The sequence below is a fragment of the Lactuca virosa genome, chromosome 1, assembly GCF_052849685.1.
Source record: "Lactuca virosa cultivar CGN04683 chromosome 1, Lactuca_virosa_CGN04683_v6, whole genome shotgun sequence".
NCBI lineage: Eukaryota > Viridiplantae > Streptophyta > Magnoliopsida > Asterales > Asteraceae > Lactuca > Lactuca virosa.
The window spans coordinates 19,983,781-20,002,763 of record NC_136426.1 but is presented as its reverse complement, the minus strand read 5'-3'; positions in this window follow the sequence as shown (position 1 = coordinate 20,002,763).

The following is an 18,983-nucleotide window of genomic DNA, read 5'->3' as shown; positions in this document are numbered from 1 at the left end:
TATATATATATATATATATATATATATAACCAAATTGTTGTTCGATTTAGAGAAAAAAAATATCAAAAATAGAATATATATATATATATATATATATATATATATATATATATATATATATATATATATATATATATATATATTGAACCAAATTGTTGTTCAATTTATAAAAAAAAATATCAAAAACAGAAAAAAGAAATTATAAGTTCAAACATTTTAAAAGGCTGAAATTGTAGACTATCAATAATTTTTTATGATATGTGATATCCTTAGAAAAAGTTAAAACGGAAGTAAAAGTTGGGTAAGATAGGAAAGGAGAGATGTACATGCAATGTCATGCATTCATATGATATAAGTGCACTTTTCTTTGTGGTGACACACATGCGATTTTAACAATACGTGTACAAACACGGTTCTTTTTGTAATTCGTCGTCTCACCTTCGTTTTGTCTTTTGGTATCTTTTGTGTTTGGTGTTCGTTTAGTCGTTTACGGCTAGCTTTTATTTTGCATTTTGGCATTTTGATGAAATATAACATTATAAAGTTAATAGATTAAACATTTAATGCTACGATTTAAGAGAAAAATCGACTTTATTATCCAACTTAAATGGATTTTGCATTTGGCATTCTTGTAGGTAAAGTTGATATAAAAAACATAAGATTACCACTTTTTTATATTATATTAAATAGTACCATCATCATGTTAGAAAATATATTAAATATGTTTATTATTTGTAGTTGTCTTTGAAAAATGTATAAAATGACTATTTAGTTGAAGAAGTAATTTGTAGTGAATACCTAGTAGGCCATATATATATATATATATATATATATATATATATATATATATATATATATATATATATATATATTCAATGAACATTTCTTATTGCAAGAACATTTGAGAACAAATTTTGACTAGTAATTTTTGAATGTTGAAATTTTAATAATATGTTGAAAAATATTTTAATTTTATTAAAACATAATTAAAACTTTGTTTTTATTTTTATAGACATTTTCTCTCATCTTTCTCTCTCTTGTTTCTCTCTTTACGTATCTCTCTCATATTTCTCTCTCTACATATCTTTCTCTCTCTACCTATCTCTCTGGGTAATCTGAACCACCATCACCATCAACAAATTTCATTGTTAACTATCTCTTCCGCAAGTCTCAATCGACAGTGAAGTTGATCTCTACAAAGACGATCTATGAGAGCTTCCTGGTAGTATTTTTTCAAGTCTATACACCTGACTTTTTTCAACCTAAATTGACTCGATTTATCACGAAATTCATGAAATTAAGCTTATAATGAATGACTAATTGAGTGTCTAATACTTGATTTCACATTATAGAAGACGTTCTGTTTGAAAATTTCCCTTATGTTTTCCTGTTGTTGATGAATTACGAACTTACTTGTTCATTTGTTGGCTTTTGTGAGGAATTATGTGTACAGTTGAATGGTTTTTATTGAAAATAGTAAGCTCTAGGGGATGTATTGGAGTCTATTAGAGAGTTGATGATCACTGTAGGATTTCATGCACACAAGATGTTTGTCATATTGTCTGAAAGAACCTAATAAGTGTAAAATAGGCATTTTATGTGAAAATTCTTAACTTTGAACCTTCATTAAGCCAAGCATTTAGGCCCTTAGGTTCAATTGAATTTCACATCTCAATAGCCTAATAAGTAACCAACAATCATGTTAAAAGTGATAAACTTAAGGCTTAACCATTAAGTCCTTAATAGAACATCAAAAGTGATTTAAAAGCTATTATGATCAATTTTACCAAATCTGTCCTCCAACTTCTAAAATTCGTGGAACTCAATAAGAACACCTAAAAATCATGAGACTTAGTTTTCTGGAAATCTTAGTATGTCTAGTTTCTTCAAACTTTGAATCACATTTCGAAATTCCAATTCCTTAAGGGTTAAATTTGGCAATCTTATCAGGATGGTCCATGTTGTCACAGATTTCATGCATTGTCTTCAAAAAATCATAATAAATTCATGAGAACTCCAAATGCCAAAATTTCATATCCTATAGTTAGATATGAATGTATAGTTTCCCACATATAAGGGGACTGATGTAATTCTTAGTAGATTGGTACAATTTATTCCAAGAGTGTTGAGTGGTCTAGAAAGTGACAGCTTAAAGTTACTAAGTTGTAAACTTAAAATAAAATCAACCAAAAATCATTAGAACGGGATCTTTATATTTATGAAAAGATAAAATGGGGGGGGGGGATTTACTAATATTATTTTATCGAAATTTAAGAATGGTTTGAAAGGTAAGAAAACAGATCCCAAACAGAGCACTATAATCAAAGAGAAAATAAGGAAAGATGTATATAAGTTTTGTAAGAGTAATACAACAAAACACGGGCTAAATAATGTTATAATTTTTGTGTAGGTTATCGGAAAGGAAAGGATCCATCTAGCTCACGCTAGCTAATTTTCAAGTTCAAGGAAGTGAGTTACACTAACTTTCCTATTATGTAGGCATTACTTGTTTTATGTTATTGTTCACAGATACCCTAATCCAGTAGAGTGGACAAGGAAAGGCATAATGTAGTTTGTTCTCTAGTGAGACAAGCAGACAATATTTATTTTCGCATTCTCGATTCGTTAATTGTTCTTGTGTATTAAATCACATGTGATTATATGATCTAATCACATATGACTTATATGCACAAGATTTATTTTTGTGTTTTCGATTTAATAGTTGTTCTTTGTCCATATTAATAATATGTGATTAAATATATAAAATGACATATGATTAAATACATGATAACAAATAGATTAAATACATGATAACAACTAGATTAAATACATGATAACAACTAGATTAAATACATGATAACAACTATTGAATTGAGAACACGAATTTGAATCTTATTCACATAAATTATATGTGATTAGATACGTATAATCACATGTGATTAAATACACGAGAACAACTATTGAATCGAGAACGCAAAAATGAATATTTTCCACATAAATCATATATGATTAGATACATATAATCACATGTGATTATATGTATCTAATTACATATGATTTATGTGGCTAAGATTCATTTTCGTGTTCTTGATTCAATAATTGTTTTTTTCCACTTTAATCATATGTGATTAAATACATTTAATCAGATATGATTATATGTTTCTAATCACATATGATTTTATTTGGAAAAAATGAATCTTGTCTATATAAATCATATGTAATTAGATACATATAATCACATGTCATTATATACACGATAACAAATATTGAATCAAGAACACGAAAACAAATTTTTATATACATTAATCATATGTGATTAAATACATCTAATCATATGTGATTATATGAATCTAATCACATATTATTTATATGGACACAATTCATTTTCGCTTTGTCGGTTTAATATTTGTTCTCGTGTATTTTATCACATATGATTATATGTATAATTGAATGTGATTAAGCACAGGAGCACAACTATTGAACTGAGAAGGCAAAAATGAATCTTGTCCACCTCAAATCATATGTGATTATATACATATAATCATATGTGATTAAGTACACAAAACCAATTATTCAATCGAAACCACAAAAATAAATATTGTCTACATAAATCATATCTGATTAAATACATATAATCACATGTGATTATATGTATCCAATCACGTATGATTTATGTGGATAAGATTCATTATCGCAATCTCGATACATTAATTGTTCTTTGTCAACTTTAATCATATGTGATTAAATACATCTAAAAATATGTGATTATATGTATCTAATCACATATGATTTATATGGACAAAAAAGAATGATGTCTATATAAATCATATGTGATTAGATACATATAATCACATATGATTATATACACGAGAACAACTATTGAATTGAGAACACAAAGATAAATATTGTCCACATATATCATATGTGATTAAATGAATATAACCACATGTGATTATATGTATCTAATCACATAGAATTTATGTGGAAAATATTCATTTCCACGTTCTCGATTCAGTTGTTGTTCTTGTGTATTTAATTACATGAGATTATATGTATCTAATTAGATATGATTTATAGGGACAATATGTTGGATTAGGTGTCTAAGACAATAACTATAATTGGCATAAACTTGAATTGATAGTAGCATAGTCCTTTTGGGTTGCCTTCAAACCTGGAAATTGAATAGGATGACTGTTAGAGAGAGAATAGTGATTTATTAATTGATTACCTGGTAAATAAATTAATTAGAAATCAAAATAAATGATTTATTAATGTATTATGGAAATAATATATTAATTAGAAGTTATATTGTTTAATTAATATTTAATCATAAATTAATTTGGATTTAATTTTGGGGTTAAAGGAATTAATTAAAAGTGTAGGGACTAAAGGTGACAATGTTTAATAGTTGAGCATTGGGCAATTCTAGAACCTCCCTAAAGAGTGGGGAACGAATTCTAGATGATCTCTAGGGTTTCTTGGGCTCTAAGGGTGCCTTGGATGCCTTAAGGAGGAAGTTAAGGGATTAGGGTTATCTTAGAGATACCTGCCTTATCCAATACCTTCCTAACACCTATATAAACCCTCCTCAGGGTTGAATTTCGTGGATACCTCATTTTGAAGTGCCTTGGCCGAAATTCTTCTATATTCCCTCTCTCTCTCTCTCTATAGTTTTCCTTGGTTACTAGGTTTGTTTGTGAACCATTAGAGGCGCGACACTTGTGGCACTTGCTACCAAAGGTCGTTCAAGCAAGGATTCAAGATTGTTTACAATAACAATCTTAAAGTTATGTATCCTAACCCTAGTTTATTATTAATTTCGAAAATTACATGTGCAGCCTAGGGTTTCTAGTTTTTGTGTTCAATGCTTGTATGTCTAATAGAGAAAACATAGATCCAACAATTAGGGTTGCATGCACACATAGGGATTATTTGCTATGCTCAAAACCCATCTGTGGTATCAGAGCTTTTGGTTTTGTTTTCAATTAGGTTTGATGCAATTGATTGAATTTGACAAGATTAGGGTTTATGGCAATTAAACCCTAAGCCATGTGATTTTCGCAAATAGGGTTCCATAACCCTTGCTTTCGAAAACTGCAAAGGGTTTTCTAACCCTTTCCTTTGGCTTCCAAAATTTCGAAATATAGGGTTTCATAAACCTAGGTTTTCGTAATTAAGGCAAGGATTGAAAGCCTTGCCTTCCACTCCAAGTCCAAGATTTCGAAAATCTAGGGATTGATAGGGATGTTATATTTGATAATTATCTTCATTGTTGCTTGACTGGATAATTATGGAATCATATAAATCCCTTCCCATTTTCGAAAATTAGGGGACAATGGATTAGGTTAAATTAATTTGTTTAATTTAATGGATAATCCTTACTGATTTAATAAATTAATTAAATGTTTAATTAATTGATAATTATTAAATCGAAGTATCTAAATTTTAAAATTTAAATTAATTTTTTTTAATTTTCGAAATTTTAATTAAGATTTAAAAACCCTAGTATTTTAAAAAGTTTAAAGTACATCCTTATGGATGTTATTAATAATTTAATTAAGTGATTAATTAAAAGATAATTAATAAATCCATAAAAGGTTTAAATTTAATTAAATTAAAAGTAATTTATTAAAAGATTAAACCCTTGATATTTTAAAAATGTTTTAAAATACACCCTCATATTATATGTAGCATTAAATGTCTAATATATATATATATATATATATATATATATATATATATATATATATATATATATATAAGACAAGTCAGTCGAACCGCTAGTACGCCTCATTCACGAAGTCATACTATAAGGAGAGTTGAAGGACACGGCCTGTAAAATGATCGTCATTCGGTATCCATTCTTAGCCACCGCTCTCTTGTATGTAGGTGGGTCGTTAGCCGAATGAGTTTGATAGGACATAACTTCATTAAAAGTATAACGATTTTTTTTCCTTGCTTTTGACGGAAACAAATTTGAATGAACACAACACCATCACTCCCCTTTTCCAAAAATAAAGTTGAAGACCGAATCACTTCGGTTCGTTATTTGTTAATTTTGACGGTGACTGAACCGCACCTCATGTTCCTTAACAAAGTCATGGAAGTTCTGGATCGACGCTGTGAATCAAATCGACAACTTCCATATATCTCATTCTCTTTCTAACGCTCCCAAGTTCCTCCTACACTCCCTCACACCATATCCGCCTTCCCACCTCCACAAACTTCCTGAAATTGAAAGGTTACATCCTCTCCAAAAAAAAAAGACGGATAGCCTTCACCTGCCAATTCAATTAGTGATAATGACGATGATGTAGGTTTTATTTTTCTCAAACATGAAAATGCTTCATTTTATTTTTATTGTTTTCGTTTGGTGAATATGATAATGTATGGTGACATCTCCGCTGACATGGTGGACCATGTTGTATTATTATTTCATCGTGGAACTTCTCTTCTCCTTCAACAAGGTGCACTATTTTTTTTGGGTTCTTAGCATTGCAGCACATTAAAGTTTGACGAATTTACACATTTAGTCACTAAAGTATTTTTTGTGCACAATAGATCCTTAAAGTTGACTTTTAGCTGTTAAATAGGGGCTAGACACAAACTAACAGGTTTCCTAGTTACTTGGCATCATACGTGGAAAATGGGTTCAACATACGTCCACCAAAGTAACAGGCTATTCCCTTATCAGGTCGCATAATGGTGTAATTGACAGGTAAAACTTAGATTCAATGACCTATTGCGCACAAAAAATAGTTGAGTGACTAAATGTGTAAATTCGTCAAACTTTGTTGTGCTACAGTACCAAAAAAACCTTTTTTTCCATATGTTCATCCCCCTTTTCTTAGCATTGCGATTTTTTTGTCTGTTCATTTGTTCTTTGCATTTTCTTATTTGGGTTTTTTTATGTGCATGTATATTTAGTTTTTTTCCGAGAAAAGGCTTTTAAGGAGAGGTACTATTGTTAATTTAGCGGTTCTATGGAAATAGATGACTGATCTTTGTTCTAACGGACCTGTGTGTGATGTTTGTATTATGGATTTGGATTTGATTTGGTTTTGGATGCAAATGGCATTGTCCTTTCTGTGTGGACATTAAAAAGTTGTTGAATGAGCTTAATTGTTTCGTCAAAACTATTGACCTTCACATAGAAAATCAGTTTGTCTCCCTCTCCATGTGTTTGTGTGTGTGGAGACATGTTTATATCATTAAAAAAAAAGATGACTAAGATCAGTTCTTACTATATAATCACTACACTTAAAGAAATTTTGGTGTACACTTTGCAAAAAAAAAATCCTTCAACTATTGGAACGCATAGTAGGTGATTGATGAAATGCCTCTCTGAAATGATTCTAAATTTTTATAAAATGTTCGATACAAACACACTTTATATGTACAATCACGTCTTTCTAACGAGCTTTTGACTTGTTATCTAAAATTGAAAGTTTGACTCTTTTTTTCTTTTGTGAAATGGGTGTATAATATTACTTATAAACGAGAGTCTTAAGTGCAATTGTAATTGGAAACTCTTACCGGACATACATACAACATTCTTTACCTTGCAATCTCACATGATACAAGCAATATTATGATGATCATCAGTTATCATGAACCTACATATTTTTTTTATTAAGAATCAAGTACTTTTACTTGAAGTTTTTTGGAAAACACAGTTAACATCTTCTGTAACGGTGACAAATTTTAACCATGGATGACCGGTTTTACAAACGACTTTGACTAGAATTGAAGACGTAAGAGGAGAATTCAGAGACCCATCAAACTTCAGTTTCGCATTCAAAAAATGCATGTTATCTAATTGTTTTATATAATTACTATTGATCCCTTTACTAGCCAATTAGAGTGTTTGCTTTTCACGGTTGCATCTAACCCTTATCTTTTCACTGAGATTGGCTTTTCTATTTCAACGTTTATCTCATCTGTAGCTTCAATCATGTGCTCATAGTTCTTCATATGGATGTAGGATGCTTGAGTTTTTCACTTAAAGTATAACGCGACACATTCAAGTACCTACAATAAAAATGGTATGATCTTTTGCTTGTTTCTCAATGGTGTTTTCATAAGTAACTGTATTTTTCCTCTTATTTCGTTTAGGTACATCTGCTAATATTCACTGTGGAATGTAATCTATCTTTGGTTTCTTTAGCCAAGAACATGTTCAACTTGGTGATTTTGTTGTTAAATAACAAATAAAGGTTCATAAATCTTAGTTTTTGCATCACCTAATTGCAATATTTTCATTGGATCTCTTCCATGTTTATCCTTCTTCAGGATTTTATAAAGGCACCCAAAGAGCCTGGCCTGGTATCACTTTCTTGGTAGCCAAGTTTGATGGTATGAATTGGCCGATTTCAAGAAATCTATGTTTGGTAGTTTTCTTGTCTTGTTTCCTATTAACTTAATGAATGAATACATGACTTAATCGAGACAAATATAAAGTGATATTTCTTTTTGAATTCCTTCTAAGAGAGGCGTCTTAACATGATAAATGGGAAAATGGTGTTATATCATTTCTAAATAGAAGGGTAAAGTAGTTTGTTCGCTCAGATTTAGCAGTTCATTCGTTCTAGGAAAGAAAACATTTGTATGTATTATTAGGATTCTGGTCTGACATACTTTATCCATACAAGACTTGGTGTGGGGAAATAAACAAGATTTAAGATTCTTGTTTTTGTTAAGATAGGTGGTTGGCAATATGGTAATATGGTTCTTGTTTGTTGTATGTAAATGACTTCTAAATTGAGATATATATTTGAATGTCCTTTTAGGTACAACATGGTGAACCAAGGTCTTGTTCAAGAACCTGTATTTACTTTTTGGTTTAATTGCAACGCTGTCAAGGATGAAGGGGGTAAACCTACCTTTGGTGGGGTTGATCCTAATCATTTTAACGACAAGCACAAATATGTCCCCGTGACCTAAAAGGGCTATGGGCAGGTAAATTATTATAAAATATCAACAAATTTATTAATACATTGTTGTTTCATTACTAAATTCTACTTTTATTTCTTGTTTTTAGACTTATCATTACTGAAATCAAGCATGCAATTGGTGTTATTGAAGTAATAAGTCAACAATGCAACAAAATTGATTAATCAATATGAAAAAAAATTCATTATAACGAACTGTTCATGTCTTATGTAAAAACATTCCCTTAAAAACACTCCCTTAAAAGCTCACGAACAAATGCCTAGGTATTCGTTACCTGTTACATTCAAATCCCATTTCGGTTCCTTCCTCATCTGTTTTAGTCATGTATTTATTTGTCAAAACTACTTTACTTTTGTTTTTCCATTATCTGTTGTATCTAAACGTTAACATTTACGACTCAAAATGAAAATAAAAAGATAACATAAAATACATATTTTTCTATATATTAAAGGATCAACACTGGTACAATATATTTAATCATACCAAAAGATATATTTATGTACTAAATATATCTAATATATTTAGTCATAGAAGTCCAGTTTAAACTTTTTAGTGCCTATTTGACATCTTTTGTTGATTTAATTGATGCTTATTGACCTAAACAACCTAAAAACAAACAAACAAACAAACAAAACCAAACAAAAAACATAAACATAAACAAAAAAAAAGACAAAAAAATAAAAATAAAATACAAGAATACCCTCTTTATTCACAATTATTTATTTACCAGTCTTCCTTTTTTTACAAGGATTACCAGAACAACATTTAATCTTGTCGGATGTAATATGAGATGTGTTTCAGCCAACAAAAGAGATGTTTTTCTAATTGTTTTTTTTTTCTTTTGAACGACAGCTTGAACGGTTACATGTTAATGACTTATTGTTAATACTCCAATTCTTGTTAGCACCAAAGATCGAACTCTGACATCCTCATACTCGCAAACTAAGATGCTATGCCTCTACTAATTGTTGCAAACCAATGGACATTGAAACTATATGTATGTTTCTTATAACAAGGTACTTTCATTTGTTATGTAGATACGAGTTTTGGATATTTTGTAAAGTTTATTATGGTGATCTCCTTGGGCCGTTCAGTTATAGAACTTCCAAAAGAAACTTCCATGGGTCGTACTTAGCACGGCCCTAAAAACTTTCCATATATATATATATATATATATATATATATATATATATATATATATATATATATAACCAAGTTCTTTTGTGACAATTTGCGAACTCATAATCAACTCATCCATTTTTAACACCAAAAACACCAATTTTCTCTAAATGGTGCATCTAAGTCATATCTAGGCTAAAAAAAGAATTGACGGTTTTATTATTATTTTTTTTTTGCTTTTTTTGTATGACTGCCGATAAAAGTAAGTAAGTACCGATTTACACTTTTCACTTTTCACTTTTCACTTTTCAGCACCCTCTTCCGATCTAGAAGAAAAATCAAACATGTGTTCTTGTTCAACACTTGTAATCATGAAGATAAATCCACAAAAGACTCAGATTCTTGAAATCCATATTAAAAAAATGATTAAAATGGCTATAACAACATAACATATAAAAAAAAGAGTAAATTATACAGATAGTCCCTATGGTTCGGGGTAATTTGCACGTTTGGGTCCCTAACTTTTTTTTTCTAACTCGGACAGTCCCCATCGTATGTTTTAGTTGCGTCTATGGTCCCTATCAGACATAAAATGACTTTTTTGCCATTAATAATTATTTTTTATTATGTATTTGTTAATTTATTAAACAAACTAAAATAACAAATATAAAAAGAATATAATATGGACCCACTATTTCTTTCTTAACCTACCCACGTTTTGCTATCATTTGATACAACCTCCAAACACCCCTTTCTTCCACCTCCATCATTTCCCTTGACCAGAGGCTGCATCACCCTTCCCCTTTCTTGTCAGAACAATGTTTAACTTTGCTTCTTTCATCAGAAAGCTCTTTGTCGCTGACTTCTGGTCTGATCATCTTCTTCGCCATCGTTTCCTGTTCTTGTGCCATCGCGGCTGCCATCTCCGCCTGTTTTTGCGCCATCATCGCCCGTTCTTGTACTACCATGATACCAACCTACTTAGCCTATTTTCGTTAGCCACGTTTCCTTTTATTTAGTCAAAGAGTAGCTTGTTGCCTTTTATTAGGAACCCACCTTTCATTTTGCATGCATGTTTCTTTAATGTTAATTAGCATGTTTCCCACTAGTGCAGTAGGTCACGTTCTCATTCTTTTCTCCTGTTTATTTGTTGCATGAAGTTTAGAGATTAGAAGCATATTTATTTGAATGTAATCGTATGTTTGAGTTCAAGAATTAAGCAGAAAATTGTTCCACTCTCCTGTGTTTTTAATCCTTACTGTTCTTAATTTCTAGGAGATTAGCCATCTCAAATTGGCTTCTATCATTTGGTGCTTTCATCATCGTCTCAATGCCTCCAAAAACTAAGTCCGACTCCACATCCGACAACCCCAAGGCCACCCCCAACAACCCCAATGCCACCCTCAATGATCAATTGCAGATTTTGATCCACCTTGCCACCGCCACCAACTACCGCCTAGATACCATCACCACTCATCTTGTTGCACACTCCGACACCATGAACAACATTTTCAAACTCCTCGCCGCCAACAACAACCGGCCGCCGCCACCGCCGTCGCCGCCGCCTAATACTCACCCACCCCCACCAAAAATATATCTCCCCAACTTTGACGGATCAAACCCGCTTGATTGGGTGTTCCAAGCGGAAAATTACTTTACCTATTATGTTATCCCACCAAACCAACGACTTGCCCTTTCCGTGTTTTACTTCACTGGTGATGCACTCAGTTGGTACAAACATATGTCCAACAACAACCTCCTTGGAAAATGGGCTGAATTTACTCGTTCACTTGAAACCCGCTTCGATCCTTCTACCTACGAGAACCACCAAGCTACACTTTTCAAGCTCCAACAAGTCTCCACAGTTGCCGCCTACCAATCGGAATTTGAGAAGATTAGTAATTGTGTCGATGGTTTATCTCCACAAGCATTACGTGATTGTTTCTTCTCCGGGGTTCGCCCCGATATTCAGGCTGAACTTGCCCTTCACAGCCCCCAAACTCTCCACCAAACTTACGACCTCACAAAGCTAATAGAAGATAAACTTCGTGCTCAATTTCCCTCTTCCGATGATTCCCTCGAGCCTTCCCCAATGAAACCTCCATTATTGCCCACCCCTCCACCACCTCCCCCAACACTTCCAATCAAAAGTTTAAGCCCCACCGAGATGCAGAAACACGGTCCGAAGGTCTTTGCTACAATTTCCCAGCAAAATACCAACCGGTTCATCAATGCAATCCACCCAAATTCCTCCTTCTTCAATCCAAAAACGAACCACCGTGGACTTTCAACACACAATACAATCTCGTCCTTGAGGACAAGGCCATTTTTTAGGGCGGGAGTATTGATACGAACCTACTTAGCCTATTTTCGTTAGCCACGTTTCCTTTTATTTAGTCAAAGAGTAGCTTGTTGCCTTTTATTAGGAAACCACCTTTCATTTTGCATGCATGTTTCTTTAATGTTAATTATCATGTTTCCCACTAGTGCAGTAGGTCACGTTCTCATTCTTTTCTCCTGTTTATTTGTTGCATGAAGTTTAGAGATTAGAAGCATATTTATTTGAATGTAATCGTATGTTTGAGTTCAAGAATTAAGCAGAAAATTGTTCCACTCTCCTGTGTTTTTAATCCTTCTTGTTCTTAATTTCTAGGAGATTAGCCATCTCAAATTGGCTCCTATCATTTGGTGCTTTCATCATCGTCTCAATGCCTCCAAAAACTAAGCCCGGCTCCACATCCGACAACCCCAAGGCCACCCCCGACAACCCCAATGCCGCCCTCAATGATCAATTGCAGATTTTGATCCACTTTGCCACCGCCACCAACTACCGCCTAGATACCATCACCACTCATCTTGTTGCACAATCCGACACCATGAAAACCATTTTCAAACTCATCGCCGCCAACAACAACCGGCCGTCGCCACCGCCGCCGCCGCCGCCTAATACTCACCCACGCCCACCAAAAATATATCTCCCCAACTTTGACGGATCAAACCCGCTTGATTGGGTGTTCCAAGCGGAAAATTACTTTACCTATTATGTTATCCCACCAAACCAACAACTTGCCCTTTCCGTGTTTTACTTCACTGGTGATGCACTCAGTTAGTACAAACATATGTCCAACAACAACCTCCTTAGAAAATGGGCTGAATTTACTCGTTCACTTGAAACCCGCTTCGGTCCTTCTACCTACGAGAGCCACCAAGCTACACTTTTCAAGCTCCAACAAGTCTCCACAGTTGCCGCCTACCAATCGGAATTTGAGAAGATTAGTAATTGTGTCGTTGGTTTATCTCCACAAGCATTACGTGATTGTTTCTTCTCCGGGGTTCGCCCCGATATTCAGGCTGAACTTGCCCTTCACGGCCCCCAAACTCTCCACCAAACTTACGACCTCACAAAGCTAATAGAAGATAAACTTCGTGCTCAATTTCCCTCTTCCGATGATTCCCTCGAGCCTTCCCCAATGAAACCTCCATTATTACCCACCCCTCCACCACCTCCCCCAACACTTCCAATCAAAAGTTTAAGCCCCACCGAGATGCAGAAACACGGTCCGAAGGTCTTTGCTACAATTTCCCAGCAAAATACCAACCGGTTCATCAATGCAATCCACCCAAATTCCTCCTTCTTCAATCCGAAAACGAACCACCGTGGACTTTCAACACACAATACAATCTCGGCCTTGAGGACAAGGCCATTTTTTAGGGCGGGAGTATTGATACGAACCTACTTAGCCTATTTTCGTTAGCCACGTTTCCTTTTATTTAGTCAAAGAGTAGCTTGTTGCCTTTTATTAGGAACCCACCTTTCATTTTGCATGCATGTTTCTTTAATGTTAATTATCATGTTTCCCACTAGTGCAGTAGGTCACGTTCTCATTCTTTTCTCCTGTTTATTTGATGCATGAAGTTTAGAGATTAGAAGCATATTTATTTGAATGTAATCGTATCTTTGAGTTCAAGAATTAAGCAGAAAATTGTTCCACTCTCCTGTGTTTTTAATCCTTCTTGTTCTTAATTTCTAGGAGATTAGCCATCTCAAATTGGCTCCTATCATTTGGTGCTTTCATCATCGTCTCAATGCCTCCAAAAACTAAGCCCGGCTCCACATCCGACAACCCCAAGGCCACCCCCGACAACCCCAATGCCGCCCTCAATGATCAATTGCAGATTTTGATCCACCTTGCCACCGTCACCAACTACCGCCTAGATACCATCACCACTCATCTTGTTGCACACTCCGACACCATGAACAACATTTTCAAACTCCTCGCCGCCAACAACAACCGGCCGTCGCCACCGCCGTCGCCGCCGCCTAATACTCACCCACCCCCACCAAAAATATATCTCCCCAACTTTGACGGATCAAACCCGCTTGATTGGGTGTTCCAAGCGGAAAATTACTTTACCTATTATGTTATCCCACCAAACCAACGACTTGCCCTTTCCGTGTTTTACTTCACTGGTGATGCACTTAGTTGGTACAAACATATGTCCAACAACAACCTCCTTGGAAAATGGGCTGAATTTACTCGTTCACTTGAAACCCGCTTCGATCCTTCTACCTACGAGAGCCACCAAGCTACACTTTTCAAGCTCCAACAAGTCTCCACAGTTGCCGCCTACCAATCGGAATTTGAGAAGATTAGTAATTGTGTCGTTGGTTTATCTCCACAAGCATTACGTGATTGTTTCTTCTCCGGGGTTCGCCCCGATATTCAGGCTGAACTTGCCCTTCACGGCCCCCAAACTCTCCACCAAACTTACGACCTCACAAAGCTAATAGAAGATAAACTTCGTGCTCAATTTCCCTCTTCCGATGATTCCCTCGAGCCTTCCCCAATGAAACCTCCATTATTGCCCACCCCTCCACCACCTCCCCCACCACCTCCGAAAACGAACCACCGTGGACTTTCAACACACAATACAATCTCGGCCTTGAGGACAAGGCCATTTTTTAGGGCGGGAGTATTGATACGAACCTACTTAGCCTATTTTCGTTAGCCACGTTTCCTTTTATTTAGTCAAAGAGTAGCTTGTTGCCTTTTATTAGGAAACCACCTTTCATTTTGCATGCATGTTTCTTTAATGTTAATTATCATGTTTCCCACTAGTGCAGTAGGTCACGTTCTCATTCTTTTCTCCTGTTTATTTGTTGCATGAAGTTTAGAGATTAGAAGCATATTTATTTGAATGTAATCGTATGTTTGAGTTCAAGAATTAAGCAGAAAATTGGTCCACTCTCCTGTGTTTTTAATCCTTCTTGTTCTTAATTTCTAGGAGATTAGCCATCTCAAATTGGCTCCTATCATTTGGTGCTTTCATCATCGTCTCAATGCCTCCAAAAACTAAGCCCGGCTCCACATCCGACAACCCCAAGGCCACCCCCGACAACCCCAATGCCGCCCTCAATGATCAATTGCAGATTTTGATCCACTTTGCCACCGCCACCAACTACCGCCTAGATACCATCACCACTCATCTTGTTGCACAATCCGACACCATGAAAACCATTTTCAAACTCATCGCCGCCAACAACAACCGACCGTCGCCACCGCCTAATACTCACCCACGCCCACCAAAAATATATCTCCCCAACTTTGACGGATCAAACCCGCTTGATTGGGTGTTCCAAGCGGAAAATTACTTTACCTATTATGTTATCCCACCAAACCAACGACTTGCCCTTTCCGTGTTTTACTTCACTGGTGATGCACTCAGTTGGTACAAACATATGTCCAACAACAACCTCCTTGGAAAATGGGTTGAATTTACTCGTTCACTTGAAACCCGCTTCGGTCCTTCTACCTACGAGAGCCACCAAGCTACACTTTTCAAGCTCCAACAAGTCTCCACAGTTGCTGCCTACCAATCGGAATACTTTTTATCCTTAGTGACTTCGTATGAGGAAGTTATGAATTTTCTAAGATTTGGCATAGAAGTGCACGGCCCGAAACTCGAATTTTAGTTCGAGCGGTTTTTGGCCTACGCGACCTAAATGAGAGTTGAAGATCTCATTAATAGGAACTCAACGGTAAAAATACAGACGAAAACGGAGTCCGTATGTAGAAGTTATGAATTTTACGCGGACATTTAACATTATAATCTCCTCCTACTGTTAAATTTAAGATCGGTCGAGAATTAGCCGACGGAGTCTAAATGAAAGTTTTAGATCTTATTTTTACCTACGCGTGGATATAAAGAATGTCGAGAGTAGAGCTCGTATTTTAAAGATATGGACGAAACATGGTCCTTACTCTTCGAACGCGATAAATTCGATACAGTTTTGTAAATCTGAGATAGAATGAGAATTAGTTGACGGCGTCTAAATGAAAGTTGTAGTACTCGTAAATACCATTGCGTGGATATAAATAACGTCAAAAATGGAGTTCGTATGAACTAGTTACAAATTATAATAGCATATTTACGTATTAAAATAAAGTATAAATCATATATACGTACACATATATATACAAATGTATATATCATTATAAAGGTATCGGAGATGCGGTTATTATAAGACTAGTGTTGAGTACTTTCGACATTAGTTTAGTACAAATATCGTTAAATCTATTTAAGATAGTATTATGAAGGGGTGTTTAGTCGTTTATATAACTATAAGGTCATTAAGTAATTATGGAGGGTAGTTTTTGTAAATTTAATTACTATAAATAAGAGGCTTGGGCTCTCATATTTCTTGCACCATTATCTTGATTAAGAGTCTTTCTCTTCTTATCCCCCGAGCATTTCGGTCCCTTGTGATTCGACTTCTCTTTCTGTAGTTTTAGTATAGTAAGGTGAGCGCTAAAGCGCTGCACAAATCTTTCTTAGAAAGATTCAGCGACGAAGTTCTGCCCCTGCAGAGCCCGACTCCTAGCTAAAACCCCCTTTTAAGTAAGTTATGCTTACCCTATTTTAATATAGCTTATATTTAAAATTAGTATTCTTATTATGAACTTATAATAAATATTTGAGCTATTATTATAACTTATATAAGTGTCGTTATAATATCTTTTTAACTACTCGCGGTACGGGGAATCTGGTTTAAAGGGCCGCATAGGGTTGCTGGATTTCAGAAGTGCTATATGCGAAAATGGTCATGCCCTCCGGTGTTTTATGGCTCGCCCCTTTCTGTACATAGTGGTTGGAAAGTATTGTTTAAACGCTTTTATAATAATAATAATAAGACTAATAATTAGTCACGGTAAATATTAGACTAAAATCTAGTGGTAATAATACTAGGTTTCGTCGAAGGAAATTATTTTAAAGTAAACGAAGCGTTGTCCGAGTACCGAGTCACCACCTTATCAAGTGAGTGCATAGTTACTTTCATCTTACACATAGATATGAAGTATTTAATATAAATTACGTGTTGTGAGTGCATAGTTACTTTCATCTTACACATAGATATGAAGTATTTAATATAAATTACGTGTTGTGAGTGCATAGTTACTTTCATCTTACACATAGATATGAAGTATTTAATATAAGTTACGTGTTGTGAGTGCATAGTTATTTTCATTTTACACATAGATATGAAGTATTTAATATAAATTAAGTGTTGTGAGTGCATAGTTACTTTCATCTTACACATAGATATGAAGTATTTTATATAAACTACGTGCTATGTGTGCATATTATCTGTATACTTGCTATCTATGCTGGATGAACGATTTTATACAAGTTTTATATGATTTAAACTGTATATGTATTTATATCTACATAATATGTTGGGTAAAATATGGGTAGATGAAATATGAGTTGGATGATGAGTTGAGAGGTGATATAGATCATGAGGTAAGGGTGAGAGGTGGACGATGTGAGAAGCCTTGTTCCCAAATGTTGACCCCGTCATCTAGCAGAGTATGGATGACAACCACGGACTATTCTAGACAGTCCAGTGGAACACTAGCAGGCTCGCAACCTGTAGGTGTTGTGAACGATGTGTTCACCCGGTGTACTCTAAACCCTGGCGATCATGCAGACTTGGTGCCTAAGCCTTGGCGATCATGCAGACTTGGTGCCAAAACCCTGGCGACTATGTGGACTTGGTGCCTGTTGTATAAACCCTGGCGACTATGCAGACTTAGTGCCTAAAACCCTGGCGACTATGCGGACTTAGTTCCTGTTGTATAAATCATGGCGACTATGCAGAATTAGTGCCTAAACCCCGGTGATGATGGACTTCATACCGATTCCTTAGGATGATCCTTAGGAATGAATGAACGAGAAATAGCTGATTCTTAGGGTAGATCCTTAAGAATAAATAAGATAATGGGTATGGGTAATTGGGTTAATTGTTTGATGATTAAACCTAATAATTATATTAATGTGGGTTGAAAACCCTATGTACTCACCAGGTTTCCCAACCTGACCCACTCAAGCTTATTTGTATCATAGGTGTCGATATGAAGTTAAATTACACTGAGAGATTAAAGAGGTGTAGATCACTAGTGTAAATGAATGTAAGTTATGTTTATGCTTATGTTTATGTATTGACAATGACATCCCAAATGTTTTAAAATGAATAAAAATACATTTCTTCGGAAATGCTTTGATAACGTATTTATCATGTTTTACTGGGAACAAATTCCGCAACAATTTTTATTAAAATAAGTACCCTGATTTTTATAAAGCATAAACAAAAATCGGTCTTTTCTGGCCGTGAAAATGGGGATGTCACAGTTGGTATCAGAGCATTAGTTTAAGCGAACTAGGAATAAGGATTTACTTCTAGACTTAAACTTAGAATGCTAAGCGATGATCGTGAGGAGTGTGTCTAATATATTTTAGGAAGTACACCTGAATAGACACGGGCACTAGCTCATTTAGGGAAGATGTCTAAATTGCTTTTATGTGCTAAATGATTTGTGATGCTTTATTATGCTATCGTTTGATCGGATCTA